A 15,239-nucleotide genomic window follows, 5' to 3' on the forward strand; every position below is an offset into this window, starting at 1 on the left:
CAGATTTACTTATCTCAGCCTTCTTGAAAGCACCCCTAACTTCCTTGGCAGCCGTAACCAAACAAGAGCTGTAAAATACTGTTTTCCCTGGCCTGGCTGAACTCACGACTCAGCATATGCGGTGGGGAGCTCCCAAAATAGCTCTCTGTTGCCTCACCAGCCTCAGCAGCAACGTGAAAAGTCTTTTGCCTTCTGGGATAACTTGGAGAAGTTTTAAAATGTTTGGACTTATTTTGAAAGTACTGTGAAAGATAAGCATGATCTATTCCAAGGCCGTGTGAACTGAAGGTCACAGCTAAGGCATTGCACAACAGACCCAAGTAGGTTCAGCACAAAACTTGCTCAGGAGCTGATCAGCTCATCTTCGTTACTGTGGCCACCCCTGCCTAAATTCAGGTTAAAGCTGAGTCCCTTTGACTTGGCACCTCACTAGGCCAAGGCACCTCACTAGGCCAAGGCACCTCACTAGGCCAAACAATCACAATATCAGTGTCCCAAATATCAGCGCAGCAATACCAAGGCAGAGGGCCCGAGTCCTTCCCTGGCAGAGCCTTGTTGGAGAAGCCTTCTGAAAAAACCAAGCAAAACAGCTCTGTTTGTGATGGGAAGCTGTAGTTGCTGCAGGGCAAGTGCACTCTCACTCTGGCAAGTTTAATGCACACTTTCTCCTGGTCAAAGGCTATTTACTCTGTCTGGATCTTGTCATGTTTCAGGCTATCTCTAGTTAGATCAAAACCTGAACAGCTCTTGCTGTGTTTAACAAGGGATATCCCCAAGCTGCTCTTTATTGTTGCTTACTTCAGCGTAATGTTCCTGTGGGCTCTGCAAGGACACCATCACAGTTTGTCCCCCTGGAGTAATGAAAACCCCCTCCCTCCTGTGATGAAAGGCTCCTCTTTCTTGAAAATACAATTTCCTCCTGAAAAAGGAGTCAAAAAGACCATGTACATCTCTGGCTTCCCATCAGGGTGGGAGAAGAGTTTTTTTTTGTTGACATGTCTCTCATTTCTGAGCACGTTCTCCAGTGCCTCAGCCAGAGCCCTCAGTATAACTTCCTGCTGAGTCAGGCTGCTGGTTTCATTATCCCAAATCCCAAACGGGTGGTTTCAAGTACTCCAGGCATTTTTCAAAGACAGTCTGAAACCCAGCCAAGCCATGGTGGGGCTGTAACCCTTCTCTGGACAGGTCTGTGGTCGGACGGGTTCTCTCCCAGCTCAGGCGAGCTGGTCTGCAGCTGCAGCGTGCAGCTGCCACCCCTGGGGACAACCCCCTCTGTCCCCAGATTCAAGAAAACTTTGTGATTTTTTAGCAGCAGTAAATGATCCCCCTTGGGGGTATTTGACCACCAAAACTACACTGGCTTGGCTGAAGGATTGAAGGGCTGAGGCCCATGTCAATATGGACTGACAGATATTGCTGGATGCAGGCTGGGGACCCCTGCCCAGCCCCAAGCACCCCACCAGCCACTTTCACTTGCTGCTTGAAAGTCACCCCTTCTCCAGGTCCTGTGTGTGACACAATAAAACAGCAAAGGCAAATGTGCAATGTAGAGATCCATTATGCTTTATTTACATGCGTCACCATCTCTTTTACAAACTAGATTACAATTTAAAATGGAATACACAAGGCAATATCTACTAACACCAAGTGGAGTAAGCACTGCATCTCTACTTCATTTGGAAAGGGGCAGGTTTTGCTCCAAAACAAACTTCCTTCCAACCTCTGAGTAGCAAGGTAATATATTCCTCCAGGGCAGCATCTTTTTTCTTTGTTTTCTTTTTTTTCTTTTTTTTTTTTAATATAAAATCCTCAGTAAGACTGCAACGTGAGAGTGTCTGCTTTCAAATGAAAGTACAAGATAGCCCAAATGAAAAGTATAAACTGTTCAGCTCTTCGGTATGTAAAGACGGCCATGCGCGATAAGGCTGTGGATTTAATATTCTTCCAATTTACATGGCTTGAAACAGAAACAGATAAAACAGTTTTACAGATACTGTATACATATTTTTTCCAATCATGCAACTTTTTAAAAAAAAGTTAAACATGTGAAGCCAAATGTACAATCCATTTTTTCCAACCCATAGTTACGAAATGTATCTGGTCCCCCTTCGCATCTGTTGGCAATTCCAAAGGTATATTGTGTACTTGAAACACTTACAGGACACCAATTGCCAAGCAATGATATAATTTTGGAGAAATACATGACCTAAAAGGTAACTTTTTTAAGCAGTGGCACAAAAATTTCTGGAGTTAAGCAGTGTTTAACTATCCGATTATTCTTAGGAGAAAATTTCTTTTACAAAATCATTAAATCAAGCCCCAACCTGTGATTAGAAACTGCATAAATAACACCTTTTAAGACCTTTTGTTTAGATCAAGTGTTCAAAAGACAACCATGTAATTGTGACCTTGACCTTCATCTGTTTTACATGATTTCACAAGGACAACTTCTAGGCTTAAACGTTCAAAGACTGAAAGGCCAAATTTTCAAAATGTAGGTTCCCCAAACTAACTATTCAAGGCTTAATTCTGACACCTAAATAACGGGCCCTTTGAATTCAGGGAGATTTATTTAGCACCTCTGGAGTAAAGGGCCTTTGCTGGGCACCTCAGCAGGTGCAGAGGACGATGACCTTCCCTTGGGCCTGGGGGGACCTGTCCCCTCCCCTTCCTTCAAGAAGCCATGAGAGCAGAGCAGCTCGTCCCCTGCGACCACGCTGGACTCCCTGATGTTTGGTGCCTGACACCAGGCACTTCTGCTTGAAAATTCTGGCCCCAAAACTGAGCAATAGAAACCAAACCAAACCGAAGAGGCTGGCCAAGTCCATCCCTCTTCAGTGAGTGCTGGGATGTTCTGCAAAGCAGGGGCCCAAGCTGTCCCAGCCACGCCAATGGAAATGCTCCCCTTGACATTGCTGGGGGGCAGGTTAAGCCTTTCAGCCACTAATGCTTTTATTATTTCTTCTTAAAAAAAACTTCTCTGCCATTGATGGGCTGTCTCTAAACCAAGTGTTTTTTCTCCATTTTCTGAACAGAGCAGGCCATCATTTTGTCTCTCATTTCTGCCAGTGGAAAGCAGTTCCTCTGAACCCAAGCAGGCTAAGTTGCTGGAACAGAGCAGAATTTGCAGCCTTTTCATTTAAGTTTTCAACAGACCTTCCCTTGCCTTGGACAAGAACTGAATCTGTACCAAGAAAAAAAAACAAATTATGGGGTTTGGTCACTTTGGCCATATCATCGAGTCAGGCTTTACTGATCTGTCAGTGACAGTGGCTCTTTGGGCAGCACCACGGGTCTCACTGGAGGCTCATCTGTGTAGGGATCAAAAGCTGCACCTCAGCATGGGGAGCCACCAATTGAGCTCTGCTGACAGCCAAAACATGGGGCTGGGGCACAAGTCCAGCCACAGGGCAGCAGCTGCAGAGAAGCCTCAGTGAAAGAAACACCAGAGGGAAGTCCTTCAGCATACACTCAAATTTTGGGGTGCACCAGGAAGCTAAGAGCTAATGGCACACGCTCAGGGGAGGCCAGTGATGAACTCTTGACCGATTTCAGTAAAAGGTGCCTGCAACTGCACTCGGTTAAGCTGGGTGCCCAGCTGTGCCACACAAGCATCCTGGGAAGCTGGCTGGTGATAGACATGGGCAATGTGCACCAGTCAGCTCCAACGAATGCAATAAACTAGGCCACGTGCTAACAAATAAAACCCCTCAGTGTAAAAAGAAAAGAGAATGTTTTTTAAAGGCAAATGATAAACCCTTGGCTGCTTGAAAGAGTTGATATACTACAGGGCTATGCTAACCACAACTGCACAGAGCCTACACGGTCGTAACTGGGGGGAGAAACCAAGAGGTGCACCTTTATGAGAGAACAGCATGGGTGTTACGGTACAAAACCAAAACTTCCATCACACTGGGAGCCGTTGTTTCACCAAAATCACCTCAGGGACCTGGAAAGTAAGGAGTGAGGAAGGGCCCACGAATGCGTGTGAGTGTTGGTGCGTGACTGTGCATGTGTGGTGGCAGTGGCCAGAGGGAGTCACTCCACATTGCATGGGACACGGGTCGGTGGGAACTCATGCACTGAGACCTTGGGTTAAAATGCTAGTTTTGTTTTCCTAACATCCATGCATAATGATCCATTTCTGTACATAATAAAATATATTTATATATTTATATGCATAATGCTTTTATGCAAAGGAAAAAAAAAACTTCATATATCGCTTTGGAGAATTATGTATACACTGTCCTATTCAGAACCTCTTCATACCAAATCCCTGTGTACCACTGGTGTTTTCCCCTCTTTTTTTGTATCCCTCCCCCCCCAGATACTAATAAAAAGTAATCAAACTTTCCAGATTATAGAGAGGATCTATACAGCACCATACCTTTTATTCATTATTATTATTAATTATTATTCATTTTACAAAAGAAAATCTTAGAAGCAAAATATATAAAACTGCCTTGTCTTTCAGTGTCATTTATCCTGCTACAATCTACGCTCATACGAAAAGCCATTTGTATGATACTGTGCCATTCCCACTCCTGCTTCTGCCACAATGGATTATACATAATGAGAAGGAAAAAATAATCAAGGATATGTCCAAAACAACAACAACAAAAATAAACAGGATCACTAATGCCATAACACACCCTGCAGTGATCTGTGCCTCAGCTCCTGGCATTGTCACTGCAAGTCACCTGCCGACGCCCAGCCGCTCGGTTTCCTTTAATTTCTGTGCTTCCAAACACATCTCTACAGGTGACTGCATCCACCTCGTGCGGCAGCTCAGCCCGTGACTCCTCAGCAGCTCCCCACGGCAGTGAGGGCAGCTTTGCCAACCTAAGGCAGGAGGGCAGCCTGCTCCAGCGGGCAGGAAAGGGGCTCGTGCCTCGGTGTGTGTCAGGGCAGTGGCACCCGCTATCAGTCCGTCCTCGTGAGCCAAGAGGCAACACTCGCCAGCTTCCCTTGCTTTGCAACCAGCTCTGGGTTGACCCTTACGGAAAACAGGGGTGTACCATTAAACTTAAGGAAAGAATAAGAAAGAAACAAACCAACCAACCCAACAAACAAACGGGCCACACACATCCCCTCTCTGGAATCCAGCTGGCTGACAGGACTAGCAAACGCTGTGCCTTCAGAAAACCCTGACACCTGAGCAGTGCTGGGTCACAGTCATTTCCATGCATGTGCACAGTGCCTCAGATTCCCCAGGGAGAGAAAGCAAAAATGGTTAAAAATCTACAGAAATCAAACTGGAGGCTGTAGAGGGGAGGGTGGGCAGACAGGGAAAACCTCCAAAAAGAAAAGCCAACTTAAAACATCCCATAAACCATTAATATATTGAAACACCACATACTCATTGACAAGTAACTAGTGTAAAGGCTACACAGTGTGTTCTCAACAGGATGGTGCTGAACATTGTCTCCACAGCAGGTGCTTGGCCATCCCAGAAAAGGAAGATTTTGCATACTTCAGAATGAGTTCAATTTCAACAACAAAAGAAAAAAAAAAAGAAAAGGGGAAAAAAAAAAAAGTAGGTTCTTCACTCCAGTAAAGGGCCTATTAACAGTCTGCTTCATTAGGAAAATAATGCAGGGTTCACAAAGGTCGTAAGCTGTAAACAGTATCACTGTCCACTTGCTGACAGCAGATTTGGCAAAGGGTTCTCTCTCTACATCTCGTGTCAGTTTGAGGGCCTGGAGAAGAAAACGAAGAAAAGACAGTGAGATTATTGCACAAAGGGAAAAAAAAACCACAACAAAAAAGGCAACCAAGCAAACATTCAAACAAAACAACAGCTTACACTGGGGAACATTGCAGGCACATGTTTGCACCCAGGAGCTTCAAACATACAGCAAGGAATAAGATGACCCTGCCTGAAAATACTTTTCTCTTGCCAAGGTTCATGTGTTTCTTTGATGGCTTAGCTGCTCCCAAACAGGACAGCAAAAACCCTCTCTCCAATGAAAAATGACGGTCAAGTCTGATTTACAGAAACCCAGTGCACTGTCTATTTGTTAAATGTATTTCCAGGTAGAAGCAATGAAGGATCTTCCAGCTTTTCTCCATTTTTCATGATCACCTTTTCTCAGCATCACCAAAAAGCTGAATAAATCTGTAAGTGTTTGACATCCACCACCACCCTTGAAGGACAGATGAAGAGAATGCTTAAGACAAACAGTAAGGAGTAATGAATTTCAGTGTGGACTTTGGAGTTTTCCATTTTCCTGCTCACACAACACACCAGTAACAGACAGGGTCCAGTTGGCTTTAAAAACTGGGTTAGGGTCTATCTTATTCTCTAGCCAAGAAACTTCTCTGAGGAGAGAGAAGCATGGGGAAGACACCTTGGATACACCACGGAGATGACTATGAAGAAACAAGGTAAGTAGGTAAAACACTGAAAACAGATGAACATTTCAACCAAGGGGGCCAAGGGGACAGAGTTTTAAAGGTACGCAGTGGCTTAGAGATATAGGCAGGCAGGACACAGGGTTTTAAAAAATATGTACATTTAAACATTCCCATGAAATCCTCTCACTTTCTCAGAAAGCTCAGTTGGTAGACATCTGTATTGCTGGGCATGTAGCTTCTGGCTCTGAAAAGGCTTCTGAAAACAGGGTTTAGTTCCCTCACACCTCACACTTACTACCTTTTGAGGATTTTCCCCAAGACAAAAGATTGATGATTTTTTTATACAGTGCAAGAACAAGGGGACACTGCCTGAAACCAAAAGCCACTGAGTTGATTACAGGACTGTCTTTACTTTCAAAAGACCCAGCTAGCAGGCACCCTCACGAAAAATCGTGGATTTAGTGGAACTGCTGCTTTAACCAGGACAGGCATCTCCTGCAAGGAGGATCACTCAAACTGTCTCCTGTCTAAGGTACAAGGCACTGATCCTATGATAACAATTTATTAAAATGATCTATTCTGATAATGCTAAATGATTGATGGAAATTTAATCATTTTGTCTCATGGTTATTAAAGCAACAGCGTGACAGCTGCTGCCTGTGCCATTGGGGGAGAACTTCATTCAGCACAGCTTAGGGAGCAGACAGATTGTGCATTTCACCCAAACAAAATTTGGCTTTAGCCTTAATTATGTAGAGGGGTTTGGGGTAGACTGTTTTGTGAATAAAGGGATTTCCAACTGGATCAACATATTGATTTCTTCATTTTCAAAGGGCAAATTAACGCTGGCTGTTGGTTAATGTGACTGCCTGCCGATGACTCCATTTGCTTGCCCCGATGGCCGTAACAGGGTCAGCAGAAGATACCCAGACAGGCCTGGCAGCCCCAGTAAAACCTGGCTAGTGGCTCGTAAGCGGCTCAAGCAAGTGCAAGCCCATTTCTCTACTTCTTAAAACCTGAGCACCAGAGGGGGCTGGAAATAAGTGACCTCGCAAAGCACAACATCCTCTGAAGGCAAGGCTCGTGTCCCAAATGCCACAGCCCAGCAAGTCAGCTCCCTCTCAGGCAGCTGCCAGTTATGTTGAGCATGGGCTTAACTGTGGCATGTGTGAGAAGCCTTGCTGACTTTGAAAAAAGCTATTGATTTAAAGTAAAGGAGTACAGAAACTCCCAATAAAGCACCAGCGCATTGCTTAACGTTTAAATTAAAAATCTATGTGCAGCATTATACTATGAAACCAAGTGATGAGAAAAAACTCTGGAGGATGGGTTAAGTTGACCATCTTTTGTGGAAGTGGCACCGCCAAATATTTTTTCTTGTGGGACCTGTACTTCAGACAGTGCCAACATTTTGGAGACAGATGCACAGCTGAGGTGTGCATCATATAGCAGAACCAAACTATGTTCCATTTTCACAGCTCTGCTTACATGGACTTTGCAAATGGATTAAAAATGAAAAGAGCTAGATCAAAGTCTTAACTTGCCTGCCTTCAAATTACCCTGTTAAAGCCTGTAACAGACTCACACAGCCTTGCTTTCTGCCTCACCACAAAAAGCCTACTTACCCTGACTTAGCTACCCCACAGAGATGAAAACTGTATCAAGGCACGGAAACGCGTGCTCCAGTTACATCTTCATTTATCACCGAATCATAGAATGGTTGGGCTGGCAGGGACCTCGTAGATTGTCTAGTCCAATCCCCACGAAGTGAGCAAGAACATCTTTAACTAGATCAGGCTGCTCAGAGCCCCATCCAACCTGGATGGGAGCAGTTTCAGGGGTGGGTCATCCACCACCTCACTGGGCAACCTGTTGTGGTGTTTTACCACCCTCATTGTAAAAAACGCTTTCCTTTTATTTTATCTGAATCTACCCTCTTCTGGTTTAAAACCATTACCCTTGTCCTACTGCAACAGGCCCTGCTAAAAGCTTTGCAAACAGTCATGCAGGAGACGAGATGCCCCTTTCTTCTGTCCTATTCTCTGCCCTCCCATCCTCTACCTTCCCACTGACCAGTTACAAATGCTACTCCCATTTTACTCTGTGGCCAAGCTGACCAGTTCTAATATCCCTCCAGCAACAACATTTCTTTACTTCTGCCTCACATCATTCCGCCACTTAACTGGACTCCCAAGCCCCAAGCCACCTTGTGCACCATCAGAGCAGCTCTGAAGAATCATTTGCCACCTGTTGCTTTCTCCCTTTGATTCCCAATGGTGCCAATTATGAAGCACTGGAAATTTCTTCAGAACAGAAAGGTGGTGTGCAAATGCTCCCCAAAGCAGGGCATAGATAATGTGCCCTTGGTTTATCAGTGAGCCAACACAGCCCCCAGTACATAAAATTTTCTGCTGGAAGAAAAGCTGTGTGCTCCTTTACACAGTTATGGTATGAGAATCTGCACTGCCAACACACAGCTCCTCTGTACGGCAGCCTAACATGGATCTCCTGATTTGGCTTGTTGAGTGGACCTCATCTTGGAAAATATCACCCTTTAGAGGTCTGTAAAACAAGCGGTCTCCCTGGGCATCACTCTGCAACAACTCTCCAGGGACAGGAAATCCCAGTAACTACTTTTACTGTCTAGACACTTGGGACACAAACATTTTCAAGGAAACGTGTGTCCTTCAGTGACAGATGTGCATTTGTTCTGGTGCCTCTGCCCTTCGATTTGTCATCACTTCTTGCAACAGAGCTTCTACTCCAAAGTGGGGGTAGGGTCAAAAAGCAAGACTTGATTATGTATGGTTACAAGTTAATATTCTGCCTCAGGTTTCACAGCTGAAGACTGAAAAATACACAGAATTTGCTTAAAAACAGCTAAGAAAGATAACTATCATGGCCAGTCTTTCTGTAATGACAAAATTACAGCATGAGATTTATATTTCAAGCACAATAAAAATTGCAAATCCCAATGCCACAGCAGGTATGCCACAGTGACACCATGCCACAGGATGGCCTGGTGCTGAGGGACAACACTGAGGTTAGGGGACAAAGCCCACGGACAAAAAAAAGAGTTGGCAACTTAATGTGGCTTTATTTCCTGAACTTTCAGGCATGTTGCAATTTCGCTTTTTCTCTTTCAATTCTGCTCACAAAAATAGATTTTTCCCAGCTCAGAACTGGGGGCAGAGAGTAAGGGTTGAAGGATGGAAAGAGGAAGAATGCCAGCAAAGAACCAGGACTTATGGGAGCTAAAATGTTGCAGTGCTTGTAGCTGCATAAGCATGCAAGGCACAAAAGTGTCTCTTTTCCTTCTGTTGCTGCTCTTCTTCCAAGAAACACTGCAAACCATAGGAGACAACCAAGTATTTTGGAAGTAAATGTAACTTAAGACAGCAGATCATTCTCTCATCCTGTACTAGTGCCCTGGGAAAGGCCAGAACTGTAGTGAGGTGCCACAACTATTTCTAAGCAGGTTATTCTGATATCCCACTGCTCTACAGCACCATATAAAAGTCCAGGCTGGAAGGGATCAGCATCATCTGGTCCAGTGTTCTGTTCAAGGCAGGGCCTTAGGTAAGATTATTCAGGATCCTGTCATGTATGGAGTATTCCCAGCACACGAGGATCCACTGCTCCTCTGGGCAGTTCATTTTACCCACAAAGGTGGGAAAAATCCCATCTACCCATTTTACAGTTGAAAAGGAAACTCTGAGCCCTGCTGACAGACAATTACTATTGAGAACCATCACATCTGGCTGGGTTTAATCCTCTGCCCTGGCTAACGCAGGAGAGCTTAGATACAGGACAACTTCTCTCCACAAGGTCATCAAGTTTCTTATTTGACAACTTTTTGGTCAATTTTATCCCCTTTATTTTGCTCAGGAGCCCAAAGAGTGGGATGGAAATCCTGCCAGTTATGGGTGACACTGCCAGTGACTGAGAGACATCAGCCCGGGTGTTCAACACAGCCCTTTTAAGGCAGGATGCTGCTGGACTAGATGAAGAAGGCCAAAAAGATTTAAAAAATACATCTTATTTTAAGGGTAAAGCCCATCAGCTGGAATAACTGTGCTTTCTTTAGGCACTCGGGAGCACTGGGAAGGAGCTGTCTACTGTGGATCACAAAAAGATGTGCAACTACTGCACCTGTGCAAGACCAGAGAAGAATTTTGCTTGCATTTTTGAATCTGAAGAAAAAGAGTCACATTTTAGAGTGAGAGGTACCTGCATGGCTAGAGACATCCTGAATTATGGGTTTATAGTGCTATGGAACATGCTATGTACCCGTTATTCTGAATGTGCTCATAGACAGCTTCTTTTTCTTTGCCAGGTACCAAGCCTATTTTAAAAACATCTTCCATGCTATGGAATCTTCTTGTTTCTGTGTGGTAAATTGAAAATGAGAGGCCAATACCATGGACATCTTCTATCGTAACTTACAAGTGGGAGAAAAGGCAAGAGAGAAAAGGTCCTACCTCAAACCCAGATTTTATCTACATTTCTATGTAGATAAAAGCCAGGAGATGCAGGCAGTGCAAGGGAAAAACAATGGGCAAGACATTCAGCTCAGCTGTAGAAGTGCATATGCACAAGCCATTCTCTGCAGCATCATCTGGGAAAAGTGGCCTTTTTCCTGGAGGAACGGCAGACAGCCGCGGCTGCACAGCGGCTTCCGCTAGCCGAGCTGTGTCCCTGTCCGATTCCTGCTCAGCAGATGTCCCCTCTGCCAGACTCCAATAACTGCCACCCCGTGCAGCAATCTGAGTGGAAAAGCTGATTAAACAGCCCCGGCAGACCGGACCAGAGCAGGGCATTCCCACCACCCACCACAGGTACCTGATTTAACGGGGTCAGCGTCCCCACACACCGCTCGGGACTTGATCAGGGACAGTGCTGATGGGAACATCCTGCTGGAGAACCTTCACCGTTGGCACCAGGAGCCCAGGGTGGCTCATCCTTCATCCCCCTTCCCCAGGCTAGGACAGAAAGGCTGGCTATCAGTACTACTCAAACGTGCACTCCCACTGCCACACTGTACCTGGGCTTTTTGGCTGGCATCAACACAAGACCTGCACCTCTCCAGCTGTCAGCTCATCACCTGGGCCGAGTGCCCAATTGATATGAAAAAAAGATCCTGACCTTTCCTCAGCTGCGTGACGCTATGTTTCTAAAAAGGAGCTCCTATTACGCACTTCTTCAAGAAAACATGCTTTCATGGGGGCTATTTAAAAGTCTGGCTCAAAGGAAGGAATGAACAAAGAAAAGCCACCTGTAACCAGCCGAGTTATCAGGCAAACCACATACCGAGGGACCAACACTGATCTGCAGCTCTAAACAATCATTATGGCTCATTCACATAAGACAGACGATTTGCGAAGACTCATTCTGTAACAAAACCTGTGCACTGCTGATCCAAGGAGGAAAGCACTGGGGAGACCAGTTGATGCGGGCTGTTCTAAAAATATCAGTTTGTGCTGTCATCTGGTGAGAGTATGTCATCCTGTAATCTTAGCATCTGCAGGGACAGCAAGTTTCTGCCTAATTATTGCTGCTGAATCACATGACAAAGCATGAGGTTCTAAAAAATACATCTATATAAAACACCAACAGAAGAACACCCAAACCACAGGATAAGACCGCTGTCCTGGCTTCAGCTGCTTTACACTCACAACACAAGCCTGTGGAGCCAATCCTAGTTTTTACAGATCTCTTTCCTGGGTTAATAAAACCCCAAACAATAAACCCAGATTAAAAACATACCAGAACAAAAAAGCCCTACTCCCAGAAGGAGTGAGCAACTCATTTGTGTGTCAGCTCCTGCTGTCCTCACACAGCAAAAGTCACAGCATCCCTGCAAGCCCAGGACTGGCCTCTGTACGCAAGGGGCTTTGATCAGCGTCAGGGGGGGCAGTCCCAATAGGGTTTGCCCCGATTTCCCCTCTCCTCCTCCCCAGCAGCCACAAGCACAAAGTTTGTTCCTGTGCCACTGATGTCCCCAGCCACTGAGGAGCCTGCTCAGGGCAGGCCCTCCTTGGAGATGAAGGGATCCCTATTGCCCACAAAATACATTTTCTACATAGATATTTTTGTTCAAAGAACAAACTTGGCATGTGTGGAGTTCAGGTAGTCACAAAACCATCTTTCAAAACTTGGGCTGGCAGAAACAACATTTAAACGTTACAAGTGCCACCACCTTAACCACTAGCCTACTAGAAACAGAGCAGAAGAATGTGCTGCTCATGAATTTCCTTTAATTTTTTGAAGGCAGAGAGCCCCACCTTAGCTCTGTGTAAGAAACCTGGCAGCCCTATCCCTAAGACCTCATTTTTGAAAATAAGAAAGAAGGAAGTGCAGCTATGATCCTGAGGCAGTCACAGGTCATCACGTAAGAAATCCAGTAATTCAGCTTTCATGGGCAGATGTTTTCTGGCAGAAAACAAAAATCATTTTCTTTGTGGCAAACTATACAGAACTCTCTGATTCAAAACTCCATCCAAATGGAGATCTTTGACTACCTATTTTCACTTTTAAGATGGTGTTGTAAATGTGAAGTCATTCTCAGACCAATTTGTCTTAGGTATGAATTGTTCACAGAAACAGGCTGAACACCAAGTAACAAACTGGCAAGTAGTACAAGCTGATATGGACTAATGAAAGACTAACAGACATTTTGTTAGGTTTCCTAGGATTTTTTTTCACCAGAGATGTTAGTCACCAAGTGTGAACATTACACGACGTTGCTGTTTGCAGCTTGTGCATTCTGCAATAAGAAGATGTGGGACCTAGATGATACTAGTGGAAAATGAGTGACTTTAACTCACCTGTCAGGTATTTTACATGTAATTTTCAAATAAGTCAACGTGAGTCCAGCACAGCTCTGTTACAGAGCCCAGAGGCACCCTGATAAATGACACATTGAAACCTCCTTCAGAAGAAACAGCTTAGATGAGTTTTTCAGCCTATGACACCAACTCAAGAAGTTCCTGCCCTGCTCGTGCTGAGCCTTTCTCCACCCTATGTCTAACCCTGGCAGCACTGCTGCCTACATGATGCCATTGTAAACTGGATTGATCACTGAACATCACTGAAACAATCCAGGTAAAAGCAACTTCTTGGATGGGTTTTGGTGCTAGAGAAAATGTTTGCCCATGCAGCAACTGCTCACCAGCTCCTGACCTTCCAGGCAGCAGCACATGTCCTGAATAGTCTTCCCTGATGCTCTCTTTGGGGATTATTCTTCGGCAAAAGCCAAGTCCCTCTGAACTTGCCAGGTGAGACAGACCCCGGAGCAAAGTGCAGAGTTGTGGGAATCCCAGACTAAAAGAAGGACCCATTAATTTCAAAATAAAAGGTATTATAGAGACAGGTGAGGGAATACTGATGTCTATTTATTGCTAAAGCCTCTGAAATACCAAGGTGATGATTATCTGAGTGGGTGGAGGGCATTATCCATTTTATTTTGGAAAGCAGGTAGAGAGAGAGGAACAGAGGCCCCAGGCAGTATAAGAGGGAAAAATTATGACTGAGCAAATAAAGCAAGAAAAAAAAAATTGATTTTCTCTATTCCTTCTTGTAAGAGAAAAAAAACCAAACCAAACCCAAATTCATTTATATGCCTCAATGAGGGCGCTCTGAAAGGCTGGGCCTGGGCAGCCTCATGGGCACAGGTTGGTGGAGTGGGATTGGCCAGGGTTCTTTGCAGGGGCCATGCACAGGCTTGTGTGCAGCAAATGTGCACAGCCACTAAACCTGCAACAGTGGCATCTCCTGCAGGGTTTTTTAATTTCCCTATGAAGAAACTGTAGTTGATTTTCTTCCAAAGTAAACCTCTCTCTATACCTAAGTATGTATAAATTAAATACCTGTGTATTTGCCTTCTTTCTTTTCTTCCTGAAAACTGACTCCAATGTTTCTCTTATTTTTAATAGAACACAGCACTCACTATTCCTAGGTATACCAATAATCCATTGTAACCGCTTTTGCCTGCCTGCAAAACACACCTGTCTACCCTTGTGAAACAGATTTAGCGTAAGTAACTGCCAGGCTGTTCTGCCAAAAGCATTCCCCAGTCTTTGGGCTTGCAAAGATTCATTACTGGGGTCATGAACATTGCTGAGAGAATATTTTAAATCAGGGATCCCTACTGGAGAAGTAACCAAGAAAAGCAATTCAGAACGATGGCATCTGATGTCATGTGAGAAGCCCCTATCAAAACACGAGATGCGCACAGGGAGGCAAACTCTCAAACAGCGCTGCTTAACAGATGAGGAAGGGTGCATGATGAACCAGCTCAGCAGAAATCATCTGCGCTTGCACCTGATACCAGAGGCACCCCACAGCAGCCGGTCCACTTGTCAGGGAGAGGGAGAGAGGCTTCCACAGATGACTGGACAGCAATCGGCCGAGGAGAGCTGTCTCGTTAATAAATCTGTCCTCTGCAATGAGACTCTGCTCACACAGATGTGTCAGTTCCTTTATTCAGAGGGAGCAGCCTGAAGAAGATCATGGCAGCTATGCTTTCCATGGATGCCAGAGACCAGGGTGAAGAGGCAGAAGGGAGCATCAGTGAGGTGGGGTGCTGTGTCTCCTCCATGCTGCCCACACAAGTCCCCCTTGGTGGCCACTACCTACATGCAGCACATGAAGCTATGGAAGCAAGAGGCTGCCCTATTTGCCTGTGCCAAGCAAAACTGTCAGCAACATCTATTTTTCAGGCCCCATTTGACAGACTGTACTGCTGGATGTTGCACAGCAATAAAGTCCCTACAGCCTTTTTTTTTTTTACTTTGGGCAAAGAAGGTTTTTAAGTCCAAGCAGCTCACGCACCTGAAGGAAGAGAGAACTGGTCAGCAAGCATGATCTGCTGCAAACTTTTG

At 45.0% G+C, this 15,239-nt stretch overlaps 1 protein-coding gene across 1 annotated transcript in view; it reads right to left on the reverse strand.

Annotated features, from left to right (window-relative positions):
• Positions 1–1,540: 1,540 nt before the first annotated feature.
• FOXO3 (forkhead box O3) overlaps positions 1,541–15,239 on the reverse strand; it is an 88,868-nt gene continuing 75,169 nt past the window's right edge. Inside the window, exon 3 of the mRNA XM_041414922.1 lies at positions 1,541–5,699. The gene's annotated coding sequence lies outside the window, so the exon portion shown is untranslated. The remainder of the gene's footprint in view (positions 5,700–15,239) is intronic.

Source organism: Onychostruthus taczanowskii, unplaced genomic scaffold, assembly GCF_017590055.1.
Source record: "Onychostruthus taczanowskii isolate IOZ18803 unplaced genomic scaffold, ASM1759005v1 scaffold48, whole genome shotgun sequence".
Lineage (NCBI taxonomy): Eukaryota > Metazoa > Chordata > Aves > Passeriformes > Passeridae > Onychostruthus > Onychostruthus taczanowskii.